The 24,405-nt window shown below is 53.0% G+C and overlaps 1 protein-coding gene across 1 annotated transcript in view; it reads left to right on the forward strand.

Moving 5' to 3' along the window:
* Window positions 1-6,211: 6,211 nt before the first annotated feature.
* The window catches only part of ATP2B2 (ATPase, Ca++ transporting, plasma membrane 2), a 187,247-nt gene continuing 169,053 nt past the window's right edge, over window positions 6,212-24,405 (forward strand). Inside the window, exon 1 of the mRNA XM_011994148.1 lies at window positions 6,212-6,331. The gene's annotated coding sequence lies outside the window, so the exon portion shown is untranslated. The remainder of the gene's footprint in view (window positions 6,332-24,405) is intronic.

Here is a 24,405-nt window from a genome sequence, read left to right on the forward strand (position 1 = left end):
CATCATCCCCACCCGCTCCCTTTCCTCCTTTCTTCTGCTCTTCTTCCTTCAGGGAGGCAGCCTTTCAGCAAGAGTGAAAACACACACATGTCAATGTTAGCTAGGGATCCCAGTACAGAGCCTCACATTCAGTGAGAGCTGAATAAATATTTGTTGCCTGAATGAGCCAAAGAAATGAATTATGAATGGTGGAGTGTCAGGCTGTAGGTAGCTTGGAGGGGCCATTTAGGGATAGGGGCTCTCCTTCCTAGGTGTTCAACTCACCTTGAGTCCAACCCTGGACTCAAGCACCCTGGTCCCAGTTAGGACATCTCTGGGCAGTGGGATCTGAGTGGAGTTGGGGTCTCCCTTGACCCTTCCCAAGTTGGGCATGGGGAGGGAGCCCCATTCATTGACAGCTCAGGAAATAGCAACTCCTAAGCCAGGACCCCTAAATGAGTCCAAAGAATATTTCCAGAGCCACAAAGAGATGCAAACACCTTCCAAAACTACTAGAAGAATTGCTTTTCATTCAACAAACCTGCACCCATCAGTTCAATCAATATTGAGGATCTTTTTCCAGTGCTGGGAAATGACTCAGGCAAATGACAGTTTCCTATTCCTGGGGAGTACCCCAGCCAGATGGACAAGACGGATGCATAGAAAAACATTCATTGCAAGAAACTCTTCTTGGGGCACGGGGAAACGGGGGATGGAGGGAAAATTAAGGAAGGCTTTGTAGAGGAGGGGCTGCTGGAGCTGAGTCTTGAAGGATCAGTAGGAGTTCTCCAGGTAGAGAAGTGGAAAGGGAAGGCATCCCTGGCAGAGGGGGTGGCACATGTAAAGACGCAGAGGCATGGAAATGCAAGAGTGTCTTTGGAGCAACAAAGACCCACTGTGGGGTCTGAGGGTAATGGGAGCAGTCTGGAGTAGTTATTCGGGCCTCATGAGCCACAGTGAGGAGTTTGGATTTGATGCTGAGAGCACAAAGGAACCAAAGAAGGGTTTGGAGGAATGTAGGCAGCGCCCCAAGGCTGCAGGGAGTTAGGAAATGGCCAGGGGATGGCAGGGGAGGAGGAGGGAGGACAGTTAGGAGGCAGGATTGATGGCTGGGAGTGGGCAGCATGTATGACTCTGCATTACCAAGGAGGCATTAGCTCTGAGGGGTAGTGCAGATGAGACCATGGCCTTGTGCCTGGGAAAGGCAGCCTGCCCCAGAGTGTCCTCTGAGAGTAGCTCCTGCTTCCCCTTCTTCCAGGAGGAAAGGCACCAGATCCCTCATTGTTTCCACAGTAACACTGTGAGCTCATGGCCCTGACCTTGGCCTCTGGCCTTCTAGAGGGGGGGCAGGGTCAACCATCACCACTCACCTGCCCCACATAGGTGGGAGCCTAGGGTGGGCCCTCATGGGGCTAAGATTTTCTAAGCTGTGTGGCCAGGAAGATATGCCCACCACTTTGGGAAACCTAGGTCCCAAGCGGTTCCTGGACCCAGGTTCACCCCACCTCCCACAGGGTTCTTGGGCTCGCTGCAGGGCCTCCTGCAGTTCCTGTTTCAAGTTCCAATTCCCCTACTCACTCTGTGACCTCGGGCTACATTGTTTTACCTGTACCTCAGTTTCCTCATCTATAAAATGGGAATAAAAATAGGATCCACCTCCCAGGGTTTTGTGAGGAACACACAATGAGGTGTGTGCACAGAATGCCTGGCACATAGTAGGATGTCAGTGTGAATGGTGGCTGGCCAGAATTCTCCAGAAGCCAGGCCTACAACCTCCTCCCTGAGGGGGCAAGGACCAGTAGAAGGAGGAAAGAACTGGTGACCTGCATTCAAATCTCAGTAGGCTAGAGACCAGCCCAGCCCCAGCCCTGCAGGTGGTATCTAGGAACCCTTATCTATCAGCCAGTGGAGGTGGAAGGCACCCACTCTCCACCAGCGTTTTCCCTGGGGCCTGCTGGAGAATCTCACCTTCTGCTTCTTCCACTAATAACAGCTGCCATTCTCCTTTAGCTTGCAACCCCGCCAAATAGGTATTATCATACCCATTTTGCAGATGAAAAAAAAACTGGGACTCAGGGAGGTTGAGTCATTTGCCCAAGGTCACACATCCAGTAAGTGAAGGAGCCAGGAGTTGGACCCAGGTCTGTGTGGACACAAAGCCTCCACTTGAGATCTGGTTGGCTAAGGGAGTTTCAGGCCTTGGTGGGAGTGGGGAGTGGGTGTGAGGCCTCCATGAGACTGGAGAGATGATTTTGGGCAAGCCAGCCCATGTGGCCCCCTGGATCCCCAGTCCATGGCCCCTCAAGGTCTGGGGCTAGAGATCCTGAGTTGTGTGCTTCAAACTTGGGTAACTTTAGGCAGACGCAGAGAGAAGGGCCTAGGGTTTGAGCAGGACCCTCGATCTTACTTTGGTCCTCACCAGCTCTGTAACTTTTAAGTAAGGCCCTTTGGTCTCCAGGTCTCAATTTTCTTTTCTGTAAAATGGGAAGAAGCCCGGGCTCTTTGAGAGTAATCTGTGGGGATCAGAGGAGACCGTCTCATCCCCCGAGGAACCCAGCTGACAGCTCTCTGTGGCAGCAGCGACCTGAGAGCTGCCCCAGGACTCCTACCCAGGTGTCTGCAGATCCCGAGCCAGGCAAGGCAAGGGCAGGGGTAGCCTCATCCATGCTTCCCAGAAAGAGGAGAGACAACAGAGAGCCCACATCTCATGCTGAGGACACAGCTGGCCTCTAATTACATTCAGTCCTCTCCCCTCAGACCTGTCTGGACCTACCTCTTCTACTGCCCTCATGCAGAGAGCCTCCAGCAGCCTGGGCGAAGCTCCGTGTCCCCATTCCTAGACAAACTGACCCTCTTCACTCACCCTGTGTCTCAGCTCCAGAACCCCTCCCCAAGGGAGAAAAACGTGGTCTGGCCAACTAAACACAGAGTGAAAATCAGATTGGCTGGCTCTCCCCTCTGTCCCCCACCCCTATTTCTCATACTTTTCCCTAACCCTGACTCTCAATCGGTGTCCACCATAAGCCAAATCATGCTGGAGGCAGAAGCTATCAGTAATCCTCCCAGCTGGCCTCCTGCCTCTTTTCCCCTCTTCCCTGTGGCTGACCCTGACCTGTCATTTCCACCCTTCCTGGAGTTGCAACACTAGTGCCATTGTTTGTCTAATTTCACAACACCTCTGCCTGTCCAATACCCCCTGCCCCCCAACACATCCTGGAAGGACAGGCCAGATGACCCAGGTGTATCTGCTGCAGGAAGGGAAGGCAAAGGGGACGGGGCAGGGAACAGATGTTTGTAGCCAGATTCCACCCTCAAGAATGACCTTAGGCAAGCCTAATCTTTTTCTTGAGGCTTCGCTTTGCTGAACTATAAAATGGGAGAATTTGATAGGAGTTCTCGAGGGTCCAGCAGAGTCGTTCAAGCCTTTACTGCACCATCTAACTCATGCTGGGACCTGAGACCTGGGATGCTGGAGACATGTCTGATGTGGTCACAGCCCTGTGAGGGAGACAGACGTGTAGACCATCAATACAGTGTGGTCAGAGCTAGAACGGAGGCATGAACCAACTCAGTTGGTGGAATCAGGAAGACTGTCTGGGGAAGCAGCATTTGAGTTGGACTTTGAAGAATGAGTAGGAGTGGGCCTAGAACCGGGGTATACCCAGAAGGAAAACCTTCAAACTGTGCTGTTCAGTATTTGCACTGCCTCAGGAGATGGGGGCATCCAGTCACTGGGGAGTGGATGCAGGCACTGAAGGACACGGGACCTGGAATGTCAAGGAGATGGGAACTTGGCCAGGTGGCAGTTCTAGCCTTAGGTTCTGAAAACCAAAATCCACAACTGCCTGAGAGTCTGGCTGCTAGTGTATGTTGGTGAGGGCCCAGCCCATCCCAGACAGGGACCACTGGACAGGCAAGACTCAGGACTTGGGAGCAGATGAGTGTTAGGGCTCCCAGTGAGCCCACACTCATGATGGCCTTCGCATGCAGGGAGCCCTGGGCTTGGGTGCTCACAGCAGCCACCCCAGAGGTAGTTGGGAGGATCAAATGATTTGCTGTTTTGTAGGTGGCCTTTACAAACTGTAAAGTGTGCTGGACACGGAAGGCAGTGTGATTGTTGAAATGTGTGGCTCATAACAGGCTGCTTCTGGGGCTATTTTGTAACCAGGGAAAGTGGTTTGCCACCAAAGATGTTGAAGTAATAATGGTGGGATTCCTGCACAGACATGTAGGCTAGCAACAGATGGGAGGTGCAATGGGCCTTTCCCCCTCTGCCCATCTTTGCCCACCCTAACCCCAACATCTCAGAACACTTTTACATGGGCCTGTTTTGGGGAATGGAGAGCCTGTAGGCTTTGAGGAAGGGCGGATGCTTGGCCCTGGTCCCTGGGGTAGAGCTGACTAGGGACTGCTGACTTAGAAGACCACCCAGAGGGGTGGCCAGTGGAATCCCCCCAACTACACCCCTAAGAGGAGTAGAGTTCCCATCTGCACCCCCAAGATGAGGCAGAGATGAGGCTGCTTTGGAAGCTCCCAATCTTGGGCTGCTGGTGTGGGGGCGAGATCCTCCCTGAGGGGTGTCCTGGGCTGCTCTGTCAAAGCCCCAGCAGGGAGCCTTGCCTGGCCTCTGAGTCACACCCTTGCCCCAGTGGAGTCCAGGGCCTTGAATGACCACCCAGCCCTTGGCATCCGTAGCTTCTCAGCATCCTCCCTGCGTTGAAGCCACCCTGCAGGCTAAGGGGCAAGTGGGTACCCTTCCATGGGGCTAGGGGGTGAGAAGCAAGAAGGTCTCAGCATGGCCTCCTGGTGGGAGCCCCACCGCAGGCGCTCCCAGCTCTCTCCCTCCCGCGGCCCCTCTGCACGGCCGGGTTCTGATTTTGGTGCAGTGCAGACTTTCAGCTTAACGAGACAAATTGATATTCTGTGCCAGCCCAGGGATGGAGCGGCAGCTCGGGACGCTCGGGCGGGCAGCTCAGAGGTGGGCAGGAGGTGGGGGCAGGGGAAAGAGGCCGCTTCTGCCTAAAACTGCCTCCTGAGGCCGCCTCCAGCCCTGCCTCTGTCCCCCATGCACCCCTCCACCCTGACAGGTGCCCTGAGACACTGGTCCTGAAGGTCCTTCCACCTTCAGTGCCCTCCCTCCCAGCAGGGCACTCCTCCTGGAGGGGGCAGGGCAGTGGAGGCCGAGGCTTCAGAATTCTAAAGAAGCCCCTCGCCCCCAGTGACCTCCTAACCTTGCTCTTAGGACTCTTCTCCCACCCATCTGAAGTTAAAAGAGCAGCAGTTCTGACAGAGATGAGGCAGAAAGAGGTGAGCAGCTGGCTAGGGGCTTCCAATCCTACAGACTCCTCACCGGGGGTCCCTGGCTTCCCCTGGAAGTGTCAGTCAGCCCACAGTCAGCCTGCAACTCATCATAGATGTCCTGAAGATTAGGTGGGTGTACAGACATGCAGACACCCCTGCTGGTGGGCACCTGGCAGAGAAAAGGCCCTTTGAGGCAGGCCCTTCTGCCAAGCCAGCCCCCACCACCACACCCCCTGAGGGCAGGCAGGGTCGCACACAGGCAGGGCGAGTAGCAGGGGTAGCACTTCAGGGCAGCAGAGAGCTGCTGCGGGCTCTGCTCCACTGGTCCTGCAACCACAGATGTGTTTAAACTGTGTTGAGTCCACTTCTCTCCACTTACGACCTTTGCCCCTTTGTCCCCCAGGTCTGGGGGTGCCTTGACTACAAAGAGGGGGCCAGAGCGCCTGACCAACCAGATAAGTCCCCCAGAGAGCAAGGGAGGACTTGGGGCCATTTGAGCAAAATCCTCCCTCTCTGCTCCCATTCCCCCCACCACCACTCTCAGGACCCCCTTCCCTCCAGCACAGCCCAGCCCTACCCTCTCCGTGCCCTTGACATTCCCTCCTGCTTCTGGGGAGCGGGCATATTCCTGGGACTCTGCCAGCTTCGGTTCCTCATGATCCCACGGGAGGAATTAAAACCGCAAACAACACCGTGGTGGTTCGGTCCACACACCCCCCGCCCCCCACTCTCCTCCCGCGTCCCCCCTCCAGAACCGGCCCTCCCTGTGTCCCTCCCTCCCTAGTCCTCCCGCCCCCATTCCCCAGCCTCCAGCAGCGGCAGGGGCGGCCTCTGCCTCCCCCGAGATTGCATTTTGCCGGCGAGATGCTCTCCTAGAACCGGCGCCGGCGCCTCCGCCCCCTGCCCCCCACCCGCTCGGGCAGGATGGTACAGTCTGCAGAGGGGCCCGGGCACGCTGGCTGGGCTCAGCCGCGGCACCAGCTGCCGCACCGCGATTACGGGGCTGCCCGCCGGGAAACCGTGCAGGATTGGTGGTGATTTTCATAGCCAAGTAAGTACCGGCATCCCCCAGCATGAGAAAATAAAAAATAAAAAGCGCCCCACTCCACTCTCCCCTTCCTCCCTCACCCATTTTATTTTGTTTCATTTCATTTGATTTTTCTCAGTGCTGATGGTGGTGGCGGTGGCAGCGTGAAGGGGGGGTGGGAGCAGGGCTTGTTTATCTGGCAGCAGCCGAGGCTGCATTGGGAGCCGCCGCTGAGGGAGACACTAGTGTGAGGGTCCGCGTGTTTCGGGGGACGGCTGGATGCTGGGGACTAGGACAGGGGGGCCTCGGACAAGCGGATGTCCGGGGTCTCAGGTAGATTCCGGCAGCCTCTGGACTGCAAATGCCCCCTAAGGATGTTATGCAAGGGCCAGCAAGCTGGTGGTGGGGGACAAGGTTCTCTTCTCTCTGAGCCAGTCCCAGGGAGACCAAGAGGACTGGAGGGTGCCCCTTGCCCACCCTGGTCAGAGTCCCAGGAAAGAGGCAGAGGGAGGCCCCTGTGAAGGGTCCCTTTGGTGGGGTGGGCAACTGTGTGCCGGGACCCATTGGGTCAGGCCAGCCGGGTCATGTGGTGGCAGGGACGTGTCCCTGGGTCCCCTCCCTGGCCAGGAGGGTGGCAGGAAGGGGTGGCCAGGCCATTTTGCAGCAGTCATGCTGGGTGGTGGAGTTGACACCCTCTGCCCAGAAGCCCACTTCCTAGGCCAGCCTCAGTGGTCTCCAGCTGAGGGCTATGGCACCTGAGGCTCCTCCCTGCCCCCTGCAGGGTCAGGATGGGAAAATACAGCAGGGGGCCTCAGGACTCCCTGAAAGTGGGTTGCTGCTGGCAGCCACCCCTTTCTAGCCAAGTAGCCATTCCACACCACGGCTGTCCTCTGCTCACCCAGGTTGGGGGTTGGGGGTTGGGGGGTGCTCTGGACTGGCCTGCCCTAATCAGGCAAGGGCCCTGGGGGTCTTGGGTCCTCCATGCAGAGGCCCAACCTGGCTCGACCTTCAGAAGGGTAAGTGAGCAGGCAAGCCTGACCAGCCAGCAGAGGGTCTTAGTGCGATGCTGCATGCCCTGAGCCTAGCGTGGAAGGGGCTCCCTCCTCTCCTGCATTGCTCTCTGAATCGCTGGGAGGAGGCAGAGCTGACGTTTGGGGTATTTCCAGGAGCAGCGGGCGCCATCCGGAGAAATTCTCCTTTGACGTGTGCAGTAGGAGGGGGCTTGGAGCGCAGGCCTCGGGGGCCTCCGCCTGTTAACTTCGTTGAAGGAGCAGTGGCAAAGAAGGGGCTGCAGCTCTGGGGAGTCCTGTGGGGGATTGGGGGGTCCAGGAAATACGCTGATGGCCACCATTATTTAGCCACCTTCACACCCTAGTCCCATTCACATCAGGGCATATTCATGCCCACAGATGCACACATATGCACAGATACAAATATAGTACCCATAAGTAGTGTATCATATATGTCCAAATCATATACACACATATGAGATGCCCATGCCCACACCCCAGCACCTGTAAATACAACCTATGTTCCTGAACACCACATGCTGACATGCAAAACACAGCACACACATGAATGCAGTACACAGACACACACACACACACACACCTGTGCATGCAGCGTGCCCACACATGCGTGTAGCACTAACACAGGAAAGCAGTAGGCTGCACACAATGCCCTGCAATAGCCACAAATGTGTGTACCCACGTGAGGGCTGGCTCAGGTGTGAAAACAACAGGCACACACATGTGGGGCTCCAAATGCCATCTGCGTGCCTGCCTGTGCACTGGCAGGCACATGGCATGCTGGAATGTGCCCACAGGTGAATGTCAGTTGCACACATAAGAAGACGGCCACAGGCACACAGATGCAGCACCTCTGCGGACACTGCGTGCACACACCCGCCCCCTCAGCTTCCAGGAGGCAAGGTGGCTCTGTGGGTGCTAGGGAGAGCTTGCCCCTTAAGGAACTTCCGATGAGGACAGAGGGATACTGGATCCTAAGTGCCCGCCACAGCCTCACACAGGCATGGGGGGAGGGCCAGCGCATATTCCCAGGGAGCTGTGATTAGACTCAGCAAGGCCATCTTGGGTTATTGTTCTTCAGAGAAGGCTGCCCAAAGTTGGAAAGGAGACAGAGGCAGCCAGGAGTGCAGCTGCTGCCCGTGGCCCAGACAGCCAGGAGCCCAGACTGGCCCCACCAGCCCTCTCCCCAGCACCAGGAAACCAGCCCACTGCTGTGGGGTCTCTGAGAGCTGGAACATCTCTCTGAGACCAGTCTCTCTGAGAGCTGGGGCCTGGAACATCTTCAGCGGACTCCAAAGTCCCCTCCAGACTGAAGGTCAGAGAAGCTGCTGTGGCTCACGTTGTATGCAGAGCCTGAAACGCTGGCACCCTCCTATACTGTCCCGCTGCCCTCCTCTGCCTTCCCCCAGCTCAGCCGCAGGTATGCGTCAGGGAACCCAAGTAAATAATAGTAATCCAGCTAGCATTCACCCAGCTAACTGCTTTGCACGTATCATCTCAGTGAGGACACCCACAGCCCTGTTATCCCCATGTCCCAGATGAGGACACTGTATCTAGAGAGGTAAAGCCACTCACCCAAGGTCACACAGCTGGAATGTGGCAGAGGGGAGGTAGAAGCCAGGCCACCAGGCGTCTGCCTACCCGTTTTAACCCTTTGACATGAGGCCAGTTTAAATTGGGGCACCAAAATTTTGGGAACCTATAGCTCAAGAATTAAGAATTTTTTGGCAAGATTCTGAGAAAGAGTGAAGAGGATCTCCTATGGATGAAGGTGGAGGAGCCTTCCCCAGGTAGGCGTGACCCTGACCTAGGCAGCCGGACCACTCTGCCATCCTTTTACCCTGTGGAGTTGCTGATGCCTAGAAAGCCAAAGCAGACAGATGCCTTCTTAGGCCACCTAGCTGGGACCGTTTATAAAAAGGAAACTGAGGCCCAGCCAGGCACAGGGACTTGTCCAAGGCCACACGGTGTTCTGTAGAGAGCTGGACTTCTTGCAAGTGCTCTCGGGCCCCAGACAAGAAGCAGCAGGGGTGTGTGTGGGTCCCTGGTTTTCCCCAGGTATTTGACTCTAGGTCAAAAGTACGAGAACCCTGGACCCAGCCCCGCTTCTGACCAGCTGTGTGATCTTGGCCAAGTCACTTCATCTCTCTGCCCTCAATCTTCTCATCTGTGACCAGGCAGGCCTATCTCTGCCCTGCGTTATCCCACAGCTGCCTGAGAGCCCTGGACACTGTAGAGGGCTGCGCACAAAGGTGTGATTGGCATTAGGACCAGGAGCCAGAGTAGGCGAGCACCTTGCTGCTGCAATTGGCCAACTCCGAGATCAGAAAGGAAAAAGGGGAAAGAAATATCTAGTTTGCAGACTGGAGGTCAGAAGAGCTGCCTGTGACTTATGCTATGTGCAGAGCGTGAAACACCGGCCCCTCCCCCTGCTGTCCCATTGCCCTCCTCTGTGTTCCCCCTGCCCAGTCACAGGTTTGGATCAGGAAACCCATTAATGCATTAATTAACCTAAAGATCACCTGATGGGGGCAGATTTCTGGGCCCCACCTTGATGAATTGGGAGGTCCCAGGGGCTACATTTCCACAGGTACCCCTGGATTTTCACCCATTTCACTCTGCACCCCGGAGAGCTGAGGTGCTTAAGAGTGGGCTTGGTGGAGCACATAGGCTCTCAGAGCTGGGGTTGGCCTAGACACCATGCTGTTCCCCCTGTGCCTGTCACATCTGGGAAAACAGAGGTCTCCAGACTAGTGGGTGACTGAATGAGACTGAAACTCATGTCCTCTCCCCACCAGTCCCCTACCAACCCCTGGCCCCTGGCTTCACCCTGCACAGCTAAATCAGGCCCTCTTGAGGACCAATCAACGCTCAAATCCAAAGCAATGCCATCTTCTCAGCAGGCAGCTGGGAGCCGTGCTACAAGGGCACTCACCAAGCCTTGGGTTCGAGTCCTGGTGATGCCTCTCCCAGTCATATGGCCTTGGAGCAAATGGCTTCTCCTCTCTAAACTTCAGTCTTACAGACTTAAAGCAGGGCTGTTGGGAAGATCTCAAATCACGTATGTGAGGGAAGTGATTCACACACAGTAGGTGCAAGGTCAGGGCTGGGGGCCTGGGAGACCCTAAGGTGCAGGACATGACTCCTCTCAGCCCCCGCCAGCTCCCAAGGTGCTGCCACCGACCTGTCTGGTGCCTCCTGCACACATTGCTGCTCCTGCCTGGAATCTGGGCACCCAAGCCTCCCCACTGCTCTCCAAGGCTAGACGCTTGAACCTGCAGAAATTCATTTCTCTCTCCCAGGGGGAGCCTCAGACAAGTACATGTTTAGGGAGAAAGTCCCTTGGACATAGACAATTGGTATCTGGCTTTACCCCTCATTAAGAATTGGTAATATACTGAAAAGATATACCAAGGTGAGGCCCTAGGGTTCAAAAAATGGGGTGGAGCCACAGTTCCCCCATCTGTAAAATGGGATAATGGTAGTATCCACTTTGCAGGCTAATGTGAGGGGCACATGGAGAAGCTGTGGACATGAAGTGCTGAGTTTAGGGTGTGAATCCTATTTGAGGCATAGTGAATGGAAGCTGTTGAGACTGAGAATCCATCTGGATTGAGAATCAGTGGGTGTGAGTTCGAGACCTACCTCTGCCTCTTAGGAGCTGAGTGCCCTTGAGTTAGTCTCTTTGCCTCTTCAAGCTTTGATTTTTTGATCTGTAAAGTGAGAGTATGTTACTCAGGCTGTCCATTTCAGAGGCCTGCTGTATAACTACAATAAAGAATGGGTGAGGCTGGGTTACGCCTGTAACCCCAGCACTTTAGAAGGCGGAGGTGGGAGGATATCTTGAGCCCAGGAGTTTAATATTAGCCTGGGCAACATAGCGAGACCTCATCTCTACAAAAAATTTTAAAATTAGCAGGGCATACGCCTGTTGTCCCAGCTATGCAGGAGGCTGAGGTGGGAGGATCGCTTGAGTCCGGGAGGTCGAGGCTGCAGTGAGCCGTGATTGTGCCACTGCACTCCAGCCTGGGTGACAGAGTAAGACCCGGTCTCAAAAAAAAAAAAAACAAACTTTAAAAAAATGGGTTATGCTATGGACAACTCCTGGGACCTCCTGCTGGGCAGTGTGGCTTGGGCTTCACCCTGATCTTCACTTGACAGCCTGGATGGAGGCAGCGGGAGGCAGGGGGAAGGGGGAGTGATGGTAAAGCCTTAGAAGCATCATTCACAGTCCAGGACATCTCTGCAGGGTCAGAGAGTTCCAGATATGTGGCCAGGGACCACGGCTGGCAGGGCCAGGAGGGCGAGGTGACCAGGCCCGAGCAGGGGCCACGGCTCAGGTTCCTAAAGCAAGAGAGGTCCCTGGGTATGGGGGAGAGTGCGCTGGTCTGAGGATCAGGAGAGCTGGGTCCCAGGCCGGCTCACCACTGGCAAGCAACCTTGGAAAAGCTGTGTCAGCCCTCTGGTCCCAAGGTCTCTCCTTGTGAGAGGGGTCAGTGATCCTGCCCTCCAGTGTCTTTGGTGAGGGCAGCTTCTCCTGCCCACTGCCCCTTAGAGTGAAGGGTCAGAAACACTGCGAGTCTCAGGAATTAGCAAGGAGAGCAACTGCAGGGACAGCCCGTTGCGTTTGTTTCCTGTGGCTGCCATAACAAATGACCACAGGCTAGGTGGCTTCAAACAACAGACGTGTATTGTCTCCCACTTCTGGAGGCCAGAAGTCTAGAGTCAGGAGCCAGCAGGACTGGCTTTTCCTGGAGAGGCTGAGGAAGAGCCTGTCCCTTGTCTCCCTAGCTGCGGGCGGTGGCCGGCAACCCTTGCTCTTCCTCAGCTTGTGGCTGTGTGACGCCCATCTCTGCTTTCATCACCTTACCTCCTCCTGTGTGTCTTTCGGTGTCCTCTCTTCTGCTTCTAAAGACATTGGTCATTGGATTTAGGGCCCAACCTAAACCCAAGATGATTTCATCTCAAAATCCTTAGCTAATTCCATCTGCAAAGATCCTATTTCCAAACAAGGTCACACTCTGAGGTTCCAGGTGGGCATGAACTTTGGATGGGACACCCTTCACCCCACTGCAGTCACTAAGATTTATGAGGTGTTTATTGCTCATAAGACCTGCACACAGTCTTACCTCTTCCTCACCATCACCCATTTTACAGATTACAGAAGCCAAGGCCCAGAGACATTAAGAATGTGCCCGGCCGGGCGCGGTGGCTCACACCTGTAATCCCAGCGCTTTGGGAGGCTGAGGCGGGCAGATCACGAGGTCAGGAGATCGAGACCATCATGACTAACATGGTGAAACCCTGTCTCTACTAAAAATACAAAAAATTAGCCGGGCGTGGTGGTGGGCACCTGTAATCCCAGCTACTCAGGAGACTGAGGCAGGAGAATGGTGTGAACCCGGGAGATGGAGCTTGCAGTGAGCCGAGATTGCACCACTACACTCCAGCCTGGGTGACAGAGTGAGACTCCGTCTCAAAAAAAAAAAAAAAAGAATATGCCCAAGTCGAGCTGGGCGCAGTGGCTCATGCCTGTAGTCCAAGCACTTTGGGAAGCCAAGATGGGTGGATCACCTTAGGTCAGGAGTTCGAGATCAGCCTGGCCAACATGGCGAAACCCCGTTTCTACTAAAAATACAAAAAAAAATTAGCCGGGCCTGGTGGTGCACGCCTGTAATCCCAGCTACTCAGGAGGCTGAGGCAGGAAACTCGCTTGAACCCGGGAGGTGGAGGTTGCAGTGAGCCAAGGTTGAACCATTGCACTCTAGCCTGGGCGACAGAGCGATACTCTATCTCAAAAAAAAAAAGAAAAAAAAAAAAAAAGAATGGGGCCAAGTCACACAGCAAGTGAGGGGCAGAGCTGAGATGTGAACCCAGATCCCTGGTGCTCCTTCACGTTTCCACCTTTTTGTAGCTGGCTGGGGGATACCCAGAGACCCCTTAGGGCCCACAGCTGGGAACCCATGGGGCAGGAATTCCAGCCAGCCCTATGAAGACCCCAGATCTGCAGGGGCTCCTGGGCCCCAGAGAGAGGCTGGAGACAGGCAGGGGAGCTTCAGGATGTGAAGGGGTCCAACCATGGCCCCAGGAGACCAATATGTGGCAGAGGATTGAGAGCCACAGTTCCTTATCTCTGTCACTGACTCTGTGAACATCGTTGTGCTCTCCCGGAGAATAGGGGCAGCAGCACTGACTTTGTGGGGTAATTGCCAAGTACCGAAACGTTCATCATAATAGTACTAATCGCTAAAATGTGTCCGCAAGCACTTTACAAATGCTTTTTTTTCCCATGTAATACGTGGGAGGGGAATTGCTTATTCAGTCGTGTGCATTCAGTTGTGTGTGGCTGAACCAGTGACTTCGCCTCAGTTTGCTCCTCCGTAAACCGAGGGTTAGATGAGCACCTATCTTGCTGGTTGTCATGTGAGGCAAACGGGATCCAAGTACAGTGCTTGGCCCGGGTGTGGTCCAGGTCGAGGCTCAGAGAATGCTTTCTTTCCTGTAAGATGGGATAGTGTAGTATTATGATGATGCTATTATTTGTTGTGTGAGGATTTGGTGAAATAATGCGAAGGAAGCACTTGGCTCAGGGCCTGGCCAGAAATTGATGGAAAGTGGCCTCCTTTGTGGCATCAGAAGACTTGAGTATAAATCCTAATGCCAATGTTTACTACTGTGTGACCTTGGGCCGGTAGCTTTGCTTCTCTGAGCTTGGCATCCTGGTAAGCAAAGCGGAGTGGGAAAAACCTGCCTCACAAGATTGTGCCACGAGATGATGGGTAGGTAATGTCTCAAATGGAACCCTCATCATGCCAGGCATTCGAAATATGTTGAGTTTCCGCCTGGCTTCTGGGCATCTTAAAGATGTCCCCAGAAGGGGCACATCCTAGTCCAAGGAGGGTGGATTTGATTTCTGGGAAAATTGGGAGCAGTCGTGCCATAGTAGAGCGTATGAGGTTGCTGGAGCCTACAAGGGAAGCAGTGAATGGATGACACTGTTTGGGGTCCAAGCACCATATAGCTTTGAAGGAAGGAAGCAGGTCTCTGCAAGCTTCTGCACCACCTCTGAAGACAGTTTTCTATAAAGCAGTGCCTTTTCCGTGCTGGCTGGGCTACTCTACCGGGCCGTGTCTGGCTGCCCCGGGACCATTTTGTGGGAGCCATGGGGAGCATCATCTGGATGAACTCATTCTAGCCCAGCTCCATCAAACACCTGCCTTGCAGGCCCAAGGGAGCTGTGGAGGCAGTGGAGGGCGGGGGATGCTCTGGCAGCCATTTGGGGTGCCTCCCGCATGCCTGAGGCATCCACGCTGAGTGAGACCCACAGGCTCATCCAGAGCAGAGGGTACTGGGCTCCAGCTCAGTGATCCTTCCTAAGTTTTTAAATCTGTGCCCATGGGCAGGGCACGCCATCCTACATGGGCCTGACTTAGCGGTGATGTAGCACAGTAGTCGAGGACAATGTCTGGGCCCAGGTTGCTTGGGGTCAAATCCGATGCCTGGCCGCTGACCAGCTGCATGTCCTTAATCCCCAGCCTCCGTTCCCTCCACCGTCAAACGGAGATGACAACACTGCCTGCCTCATCAGGTTGTTGTGTCGGAGACTGAACTGTGTGGATTCCAAGATATACATTTTGACGTCTCTGAAACCAGGTTGTGCCTGACAACTGGTGGTACACCACAGTGGAAACAGCCATGCCTTTTATTTCTTAAATATACATAAAGTAGTGATTCAGGTTAGAGTCAACAAAATATGATAAATAAAATCAGTTTTATAAGGGGCTTAGAACAGGGCCACCAGGCTGTTGGGAAGAAGGCAGGATTGCCACCTGCCTCCCTAGCTCAGTTGTGGTGGGTCCCTCACCGGGGCCTTTGTGTCCGCTCTAAAACAATCAGCAAAAGAACACCTGCCTGCCGGAGCAGTTGTAAGAAGTCGGCAAACTTATGTGTGTATCACACGACCAGCAGAGTGCCCATATGCAGTAGGTGCTTAATAAATGGCCATGCAAAATAAACAACAAAGACCATAGTACAAGGAAGAATTTAAAGCACAGACTCTGGGATTCTAATTCTTAACTTCTCTGTGCCTTAGTCCCACCATCTGTAAAATGGGGATAACAAAAGTATCCAATTCATAGGATTGTTGTGAGGATTAAGTAAAATTAAAGTGCTTAGGACAGCACTTGGCAGAAGTGTAAGCAATTATTATTTGATGAACTTCTAATGAGCCTCTTCTAGCTCAATAAATGATAGCTAAAATAAACACTAGGCTCAATAAAATAATAGCAATTGAGGCTGCAGTTGCTTTATAGCTGAGAAAACCAAGGCCAAGATGCATGCTGGTTTGCCCAGAGTCACATAGCTGGCTCCCAGCAGACTGGAACCACAGCCCAGTGTCCAGACACCAGCCCAATGCTGCCTCTTTGCCCATGTTGGTTCAGGACTCTTTCTCTTATGGAGAAAGGAGTTTTTGCCATAGGAGGGAGGGTTTCTAGAAGAAGCCACCACCAGATGCATCACCAGTGCTTCAGAGATCCACAGAGTAATTAGGGCCCTCATTGGAAGTGGTTTCCATCTTCCCTCAATTTTCTGCCTGTCCACCACAAACAGTGGAAGGGGCCGAACTGGGATGCCCACCCTGCCCACAGCTGCCCAAGGTCAGCAGAGCCTGCCAACCATCCTGCCAGCCTACCAGCCAGCACTCTCCTGGCCTCCAAGTGGCTTCTGCAGAGTTGACACAGCAAAATTCCCTCCTGGAGACAGCAAAAGCCGTGGCTGGCCAGCTGGTCCAGCCACCAGACAGGCCAGGGCCACAAAGTAGATTGAAGTTGGGGGGAGGACAAAGACCTGGGTGCAGCCAGCCATGACAAACACTTCAAGTGACCTTGGACAACTCACAGTCTGTTTCTGAGCATCAGTTTCCCATCTTTGAAACAAGCCTTTTGGGGCCCGATGGGCCCCCTGAGACTTAAAATGTCTAAAATTCAAAATTGCCTGGACATTGCTGACGTCCAGGTCATAGGGGAAGGGGCAGGGCTGGAGGGATGGAGCTACTGTCTGCGTGTGGAGTGCAATATGTATGGATCTTGGGTTGGACTCCCTGGGAGCAAGCATGAGACCGCGCTCAGGAGAAAGGGGCTGAAAGGAAGCAAGGTAGGGAGAGAAGGAGAGAAACAAGCATGTGGCCTCAGCTGATCCCATGGAGGATGTGAGGCACGAACTGCACCCCAGGGTTGGCTCTGCCTTGAGGCAAAAGAGCTGGCCTTTCATACCCCGTGTCAGATAGTTATTGGCCACGGCTGCCCTCTGAGCAGGATGCTGTGCAATTACCAGGACAGGAGCTCCTGTTCTTCCCAGGGCAAGCCTGCAGAGAAGGGGCAGCCGGGAGCTCTAGCTCCCAGGAGCTGGGATGTGGGATCTGCAGACTGGTAAGGAGGACTAGGGTGGGCACCAACAGTGTCCACTCTATTATGTGGATTTGGGATGCAAAGGTTGCTGGGTACCAGTCTCTTCCTAGCAACTATCTGAAGGCAGCAGATTAAGAGCTCTTTAGGCCACTTCTAAATTTATCAACTTATATGACTCACTTCAGATTAAAATGAAGCCCTTCTCTCCATCCCACCCCCAGCCAATTTCAGATTTCTGAGCTCAGAGCATCCTGAAGAGGGTATAGAATGTAAATCAATAAAACCAATATTAGCTAAGTACTTGGTGTGGACCAGGCTGTTTGTCGGGCTCCTTGCTGAGCTCAGAGATGAATCAGCTCCAGAAACAACTCCCGCTGGGAGGCCGAGGCAGCCCCAGGTAGAAGGTGGGAGCCGACTGCTGGTGCCCAGCTTGGGAGCTAGGCCATGAATAACTTCCAGGACCGAGACTCAGTCTCACCACCAGTCTTTAGAGCTTCCAGAGCCTCAGTTTCCTTATCCTGAAAATGGGGCCAGTGTGGTGAAGAGTACGTGGCCTGGGCCACTGCTGCACTCAGGGAGTGGCAATAAAGTAAAGCGAGACCGGGCACTGGAACCCAGGGCTGTTTCTAGACACTTCTCTGCCCTCTCAGAGGCCTGAGTCTGCCCCATGACCTCAGGGGAAGGAAATTCTGAGCTGAATGGAGACATCAGCTTCCCTGGCCCTGGGAACGTCTACAGTGGGCTTCACTACAGCCCCCCGGGTAACCTGTCATAACCAAGACAGCTCTCATTTAGCGAGCAATTTCCCTGCTAGGGGCTCCGCGTGCATAAGTTTCCTTTACCCTCACCACTGCGACTGGATCCATTTACAGACGAGCAGACGTGGTCTCAGAGATGTGGGATGGCTTGTCCAAGGCCTCTCGGCTAGCCCCTCTGCTCCTGCCCCTTTGCATTGGACCCAAAGGGAGACTGAGGCCGGAGTGGAGTTGACAAAGGCTGCAGAGCAGAGTCCAAAGCCCAGCACTCTGTCCATGGTATTAGCCCCTCCCCGAACTCTCCAGGAAAGAGGGATGGCTCCGGACCTCAAACTGGGAATAGGGTGAGTCATACCTGGCCCATGTCCCAACACAACTGCCCACGGGGACAAGTTCAGGGTATCCTTGAGACTGACTCTTCAGCAGCAACAGGCCTGGCCCCCAGGAATTGACCGTGTCCTTGGTCTTTATTCTGCCTCCCTAAAAGACAGCAGGTGACTCTTGAAGGTTTGGAGCCACACTGGCTCCACATTTAGGGAAGAGGTGGTTTACATGTCTTAAGCACCTGCCAGCTACTATTGAGGAAACTGTGATTCAAATTCCAACTTTGCCACCGACAAGCTGTATCCCCCTTGGTGAGTTATTGTTCCTTTCTGAGCCTCAGGGTATTGACGTCTGTCTTGGGGGAAAATGACCATAGCCATTGTGGAGATGATTTGAGGTATGTGCATAGCCCTCACCCAATGCCAAGGGTGATGATTATCACCCCGGGTAGCAACATGTGGGGCTGAAGTCCACTCTGTAAAGGAGGCATTCTTATTACACTGCACAGATCCTCAGAGAGGTCCAGGGACTTGTCCCCAGTCACACGGCAGGTTAGCAATAGAACATGCTGGTCAGTTAATGTCCGTTGAGGAGTGTGTTGTGGTGTTCTTGAGGCCTCAGAGGGCAGCCAAGGGCACTTCCCAAAGATTAAATCCCAGGATGCAGAATTATGGCATCTTAACTGGAGGAGAAGGCACAGGGCATTGGTTAAGAGCAGACCCTGGAGCTTGAGGGCCTGGGCTTAATTCCCCAACACTTCCTAGCTATGTGACCTTGAGCAAATGACTTAACTTCTTCATCTGTAAAATGGGCAAAAATACTAATACCAACCTCATGGGATTCTAGTGCAGATTAAGTGAGTTACATCTAAGGAGCCTAGAACCATGCCTGATGCAAGGGAATCTCTACGAAAAATCAGCTATCAGTGATAGCAGCAGTTGTGGGATCAGAGTTGGCGGGGCAAGGTCCCACCTTTCACCATCTCTCCCTTAATCTCACCCTAGCCTTCCCCATAGCCCCCATGGCCAGCAGGGGAAACTTCTCAGAATGTCCACTAGGCCTGTCACTCTGGTCAAAGTCTTCAGTGCTCCCCACTGCCGAGTGGATAAAGCCTAGACTCCTCGGTCTGTGTCCAGTGCATTTGTGATGGAGTGCCTGTCCCTGCCCTACCTTCCCAGCCCCACACTTCACCTTCATGCCACTTTTCCTTTGTCAGGTCGGTTAGAAATGTGGCCATGTGATATGAACTGGAGCACAGGCTCTATTCACACTGACCCTTTTCCCTGCCTCTGAGCCTTTGCCTGACTTTCAACCCCTACCTAAGTGCCTCGCCGTTGTGAGGGCCTTCCTGCCCCTCCCTTTGTTGTAAGTTCCCGGGCAGCAGACCCTGGGCCTCTGGAGTCATGATCTCCAGTCAGTGTGTTTTGTTGGTTTTGTGTTTGTGTTTGTTTTCAGTGATTTCATTAGAACACTGTTGAGTGCATGCTTGTAGAATAGATGAAGGGAGGGGCCTTCCCTAATGGTCCCCCAGATCCTTTCTTGCCCTTTTAATTGTCTGTTCTTCCTGTGTGGCCAGAGAAATCTTCTTTAAGAATATAAATCAGATTGTAGTGTCGCTACTTGAAACTCCACAGTCCTCCCCTTGATGTACAGGAACAAGTCCAGACTCCTTTCTGCAGCCTGGAAGCCCTTCTGGGTCTGACCCCTCATCCCTCACCCCTCTCCTGGCTTTTCTCTCATTTACTGCCCTTCTTTCTGTGCCTCAAACTCATCAGCCTCTTTCCTGTCTCAGGGCCTTTGCACATGCTATTTCCCCATCTAGACTACACTTTCTCCTTCTGTTTATTTCATAGATTCCTTCTCATCAAGCTGAATGGTAATTCCTCATTGAGGCCATCCCTGATCTATTTGAAAGAGCTCCCCCAACCCCCTCACCAATATTCCCTGTCACAGCACTTGTTTTTGAATAGCATGTACCACAGTTGGCATTATTTTCTGTATTTATTCTCTTGTTTGTTGTCTGTCTGTCTTCCCTAGACAATCAGTAGCTTGAGGGCAGGAAGCATATCTGTCTCATTCACTTTTGTATTCAGGGGCCTAGGACAGGGGAGGTGCTCAGCAGATTTTTGTGGAATGAATGAATGAACAAATGAATTGGCCAGATATGGAGAGGTGGTACTGCGGAGGGAAGAACAAACCCAGAACAGCCCTTCTCTCGAGGGAGGTAGTGGGAGCAGAGGAGGAGATGCCATCCTAGAAAATGTCCTTTGAAAGCCATCCTGGGTGACAGCCCCGGCCAAGTTCAAGTTCCATCTGCTCTCTTCTGCGCAGCTGTGAAAGGGACACCAGTATCCTCCCTCACCATCACACTTGACCTGGTATCTGCAAGACAGGAAAGAAATGATAGTGAAGAGGTTGCCCAGAAATCCCCGCCTCGATTCGCCTGCCTTTCCTGAGTCTCTCTGGACCCCCCAGAGAGAGAAGGAAGAGGGGTGAGAGGGAGAGCATGGGCAAAGGGGTTGCAGTCACAAATGAGACAGCTGCAATTCACAGTCTCCCGTGGCGTGCATTCTAGCTGGGGAGAGGGCCAGTGCAGACAGAAGCTCATCTGGAACGAGTCTGACATCAGGTAGCAGCCATGGAGGGAGGCCAGAGAAAGAGGGCAAGGCTCTAGATTGGAGGTGGGGCTCAGTGAAACGGTCTCCAGGGAGGAAGAGCACTCAGCTGTCCCATTCTTTGGAAATTTGGGCTTTGTCGCATTGTTTGTGGCTGCACTGTGTACTTTCCAGCTTAAAGAGCCCTTAATGAGGGATTTGGGGACTAGGCCTTAATAAAAGGAAATTTCTGCTGATTAGACCCATGCAGGCCAAGCTCTGGAAAGAGGCTAGTGCTCCTTGCCTGGTGCTTACCTGCCCCACCCGCCAACAAGCCCCCAGCTTCTCCCCCAGCAGAGCACCCCGGAGAAGCCAGCAATTACTGTGTCCCCAACCCACGAGGTGGCCAGAAAAGAAACCAGGCAGCAACAGCTTGGAAAACCCTATTTTCCTTTTTTAAACTACAGTCATTTGAATTACAAAAATAATGCATGCTTGTCGCAACAAATGGAATGATACAGAAGGATCTATGGCAAAATGAATAATTTTCCTCTCCTCACATCCCACATTTACCTGATGTAACCACTGTCGATACCCTCTTTTGTCAATTCTGGGATGCACTTTTTTCCTCACATTTTAACATCTCTGAAGTCAAGATATGTGTTGCAGTTGACAGCACGTCATAGTTTTATTGGAAGTCCTCTTTTCTTTCTTCATGGTATATAAAATCATGGCTTGACTTACAATTGGACTTAAATCTGAGGAAATCTGATAACTTGCTGTTTCTTTCTCTTGTTTGTTCTTTCATATACTGGCAGATATAAGTTTGGAGGGGGTTCATTTCTTTTTTAATGGTATCATTTTATGTGTAGCCCATGACTTTATTTTGTCACTTAGCAATGTACCATGGTCATCCTGGTGGCTCAGCAGTCATGGAATGAGAAGTGGCAGAAGCTAGTGTAGATGACAAGGACGTTGTTGCTGCCAGCCCTACTGTTTGCCAGCTATGGGATACCCACTATGGGCCCCATTAAGGAATGAAAGAGCCAGGCCAGGCGTGTTGTCTCACACCTGTAATCCCAGCACTTTGGGAGGCCGAAGTGGGCAGATCACTTGAGGTCAGGAATTCCATACCAGCCTGGCCAATATGGTGAAACCCCATCTCTACTGAAAATGCAAAAATTAGCCAAGCATGGTGGTGTGCACCTGTAATCCAAGCTACTTAGGAGGCTGAGGCAGGAGAACTGCTTGAACCTGGGAGGCAGAGGTTGCAGTGGGCCGAGATGGTGCCACTACACTCCAGCCTGGGTGACAAGAGTGAAACACTGTCTCAAAAAAAAAAACAAAGAAATGAAGGAGCCAGCACATGTGCAGCGCCCGGCACAGGCGGGCTCCTAGTGGATGCCCGGAGTCAGAGCTTCCCTGTGGAAGGTGTGCCACAGTAGGATGCATTTTTGCCCCCTCCCCAACCAAGCACCCCTGATACCCAGAGCAAGGGCACGGAGTCTGAGCTCAGATTAAAAGGTCAGATGCAAAAGGTCAGCTTTAAAAAGCTACACACAAACAAGGGCAGGAGGCAAAGTCAGAAAACAGGCTCAAAGGTTAGAAGAGAAAACAGCATAGCAAACAACACAAAGCTGAAAAGGTGCTTCCTTCACCCCCAAATCAAATAACAGATATTTTAAAATATCAACAAAGCAGATAGAAGCTTCTTACTAAGGAGAAAGTCACAAGAGGCCAAAGTGATCTGCCAGTCCCCCTGGCTCCACCCCTGCCAGGTGCAGGGGGCCCAGGGCAGCTACAGGCACCTACTGGATGCAGCCCCTGAGCTCCCAGTCTGTAGGATTTTCTGAATAAGAATGATGTGGATTGCTGGGTGCAGTGGCTCACACATGTAATCCCAGCACTTTGGGAGGCTGAAGTGGGTGGATCACTTGAGGCCAGGAGTTCGAGACCAGCCAGACCTGACCAACCTGGCCAACTCTACTAAAAATACAAAAATTACCTAGGCATGGCAGCATGCAGCTCTAGTCCCAGCTACTCGGGAGGCTGAAGTACGAGAATTGCTTAAACACAGGAGGAGGAGGTTGCAGTGAGCCGAGATTTCACCACTGTACTCCAGCCTGGGCAACAGAGCAAGACTCCATCTCAGAAAAAAAAAAAAAAAAAGAATGCCATGGACTGACATGTACTGTTTGTTCCAAGTGCTTTGCTGGACTTATTTGATTACAATATCCGTCTAGCAGTTATTATTCCCATTTTACAGATAAGGAAATTGAGGGTCATTGATACACAGTTACCTGTCCATGGGCACTGAGCCAGCCGGCTTGACTTTGAGGACAAGGGCACTATGACTCAGAGCATGGGGTCTAGCAGAGAAACCAGTAATTGTAAGTCAGTGTAATAACAGCCAGGCTGGAGGAAGCCAGGGGGATGCAGGAGCCAAGGGGGAGCCCTGGCCTGTTGTTGGGGCTGTCAGGGGACAACCTCAAGAGGGTTCCATGAGAGCAAGTGGAAGGCTAGCTAAGAGCCAGCCAGCTGGAAAAACAGGGAGCCAAGGAAGGGTGCTCTAGGCAAAGGCACCGCTTGAGCAGTGAGGCCACTGAGGCCGCCACTAGCAGTGCAGAGCAGAAGGCACCAGGCCGGGGTGGCCAGCACATGGCAGGAGAGGTGGCCTGGTTAAGCCCAGGGCTGTAGGCTAAATGGTTGTAAACTGAGGAGTGATGTGGCCAGCTTGGCCCTTTAAGAGCATCCTGCAAGGACAATGATCCTAGTGAGGATAATGGGTTGGAGGGATGAGGCTGGAGGCTCACGGTGCAGCTAGGGTAGGGCAGAGGCTGAGTTGAAGGCAGGTTCCCAGAAGAGCAGGGCATGGGATGGGCTGACAGGGCTTTGGGACTGATAGGAGGCCGGGAGAGGGGAGGCACGGTGAATCACGGCAGGCAGTGAGTCCCATCTGGTGGCATTCAGAAAGGGACAGAGATGGTGAGAAGGGAAGTAGTCAGGGGAAACCATGAATCCCATCCTGGGAAAGGGCCTGCAAATCCATTTAATGAGAGGCCAGAAGGGTTATGAACAGACACATTTGGGAACCGCTGGCAAAAGGCATATGCAAGTCTTCTGTAGAATGAAAGCAACCAACCTTACCTAAAGGGGCAGGGAGCATTCATTCATTTGGCAAATGCTAGCTAGGGGCCTACTGTGTGCCAGGCAGTGGGGATACCACACTGAACCCAACAGATCTGTTCACTGCCCTGTGGAGCTTGCATTCAAGCAGGTGGAGACAGACAATAAGTAAAGACATAAGTGAGTGGATCGTCAAGGAGAAAAATAAGGCAGATGTAGGGAGATGAAGAGGGTTGTTTTGAATCAGGAGATCAGGGAAGACTTTCCTAAGAAGGTGGCCTTTCAGCAGAGACCTGAGGGAGCCTCATGGCTGTTTGGGGAGAGGATTCCGGACTAAGGAATGGCCAAGGCACTGACGTGGGAACATGCTCAGTGGGTTGGAGAAACAGCAAGGGAGAAGTGGGGTGGTGGAAAGTGAGGAGGCAGGAGTAGGAGATGAATTCAGAAAGCTGACAAGTTGGGGGCTAGGATCACACAGGGTCTCGTGGGCCATCGTAAGGACCCTGGCTTTTCCTCGAAGAACAATAGGAGCCATGGGAGCTTTGTGAGCAGAAGAGGGACTTGATTTGTGTCTGACTGTGTGTGGAAAACAGACTGTGGGGGTGAGATGAGAGGCAGGAGAGCAGGAAGGAGGCTACTGCAATGAGTGTGGTGAGAGAGGATGGTGGCTGGGACCAGGGAGGAGACTGGAGTTGGAGAAAGGGGTCACATTCAGGATAGCTTCAGAGGTAGAGCAGACAGGATTTGCAAGTAAGTAATGAGATAATTTTTGTTTTAGAATTGAAGAGTTGGGTTGACCCTAGAACCTAACACATTGTCTAGAACCTGGTAGAAGCTGGTAAGCACTCAGTAAATATGGATGGA

Source organism: Mandrillus leucophaeus, unplaced genomic scaffold (assembly GCF_000951045.1).
Source record: "Mandrillus leucophaeus isolate KB7577 unplaced genomic scaffold, Mleu.le_1.0 Scaffold442, whole genome shotgun sequence".
Lineage (NCBI taxonomy): Eukaryota > Metazoa > Chordata > Mammalia > Primates > Cercopithecidae > Mandrillus > Mandrillus leucophaeus.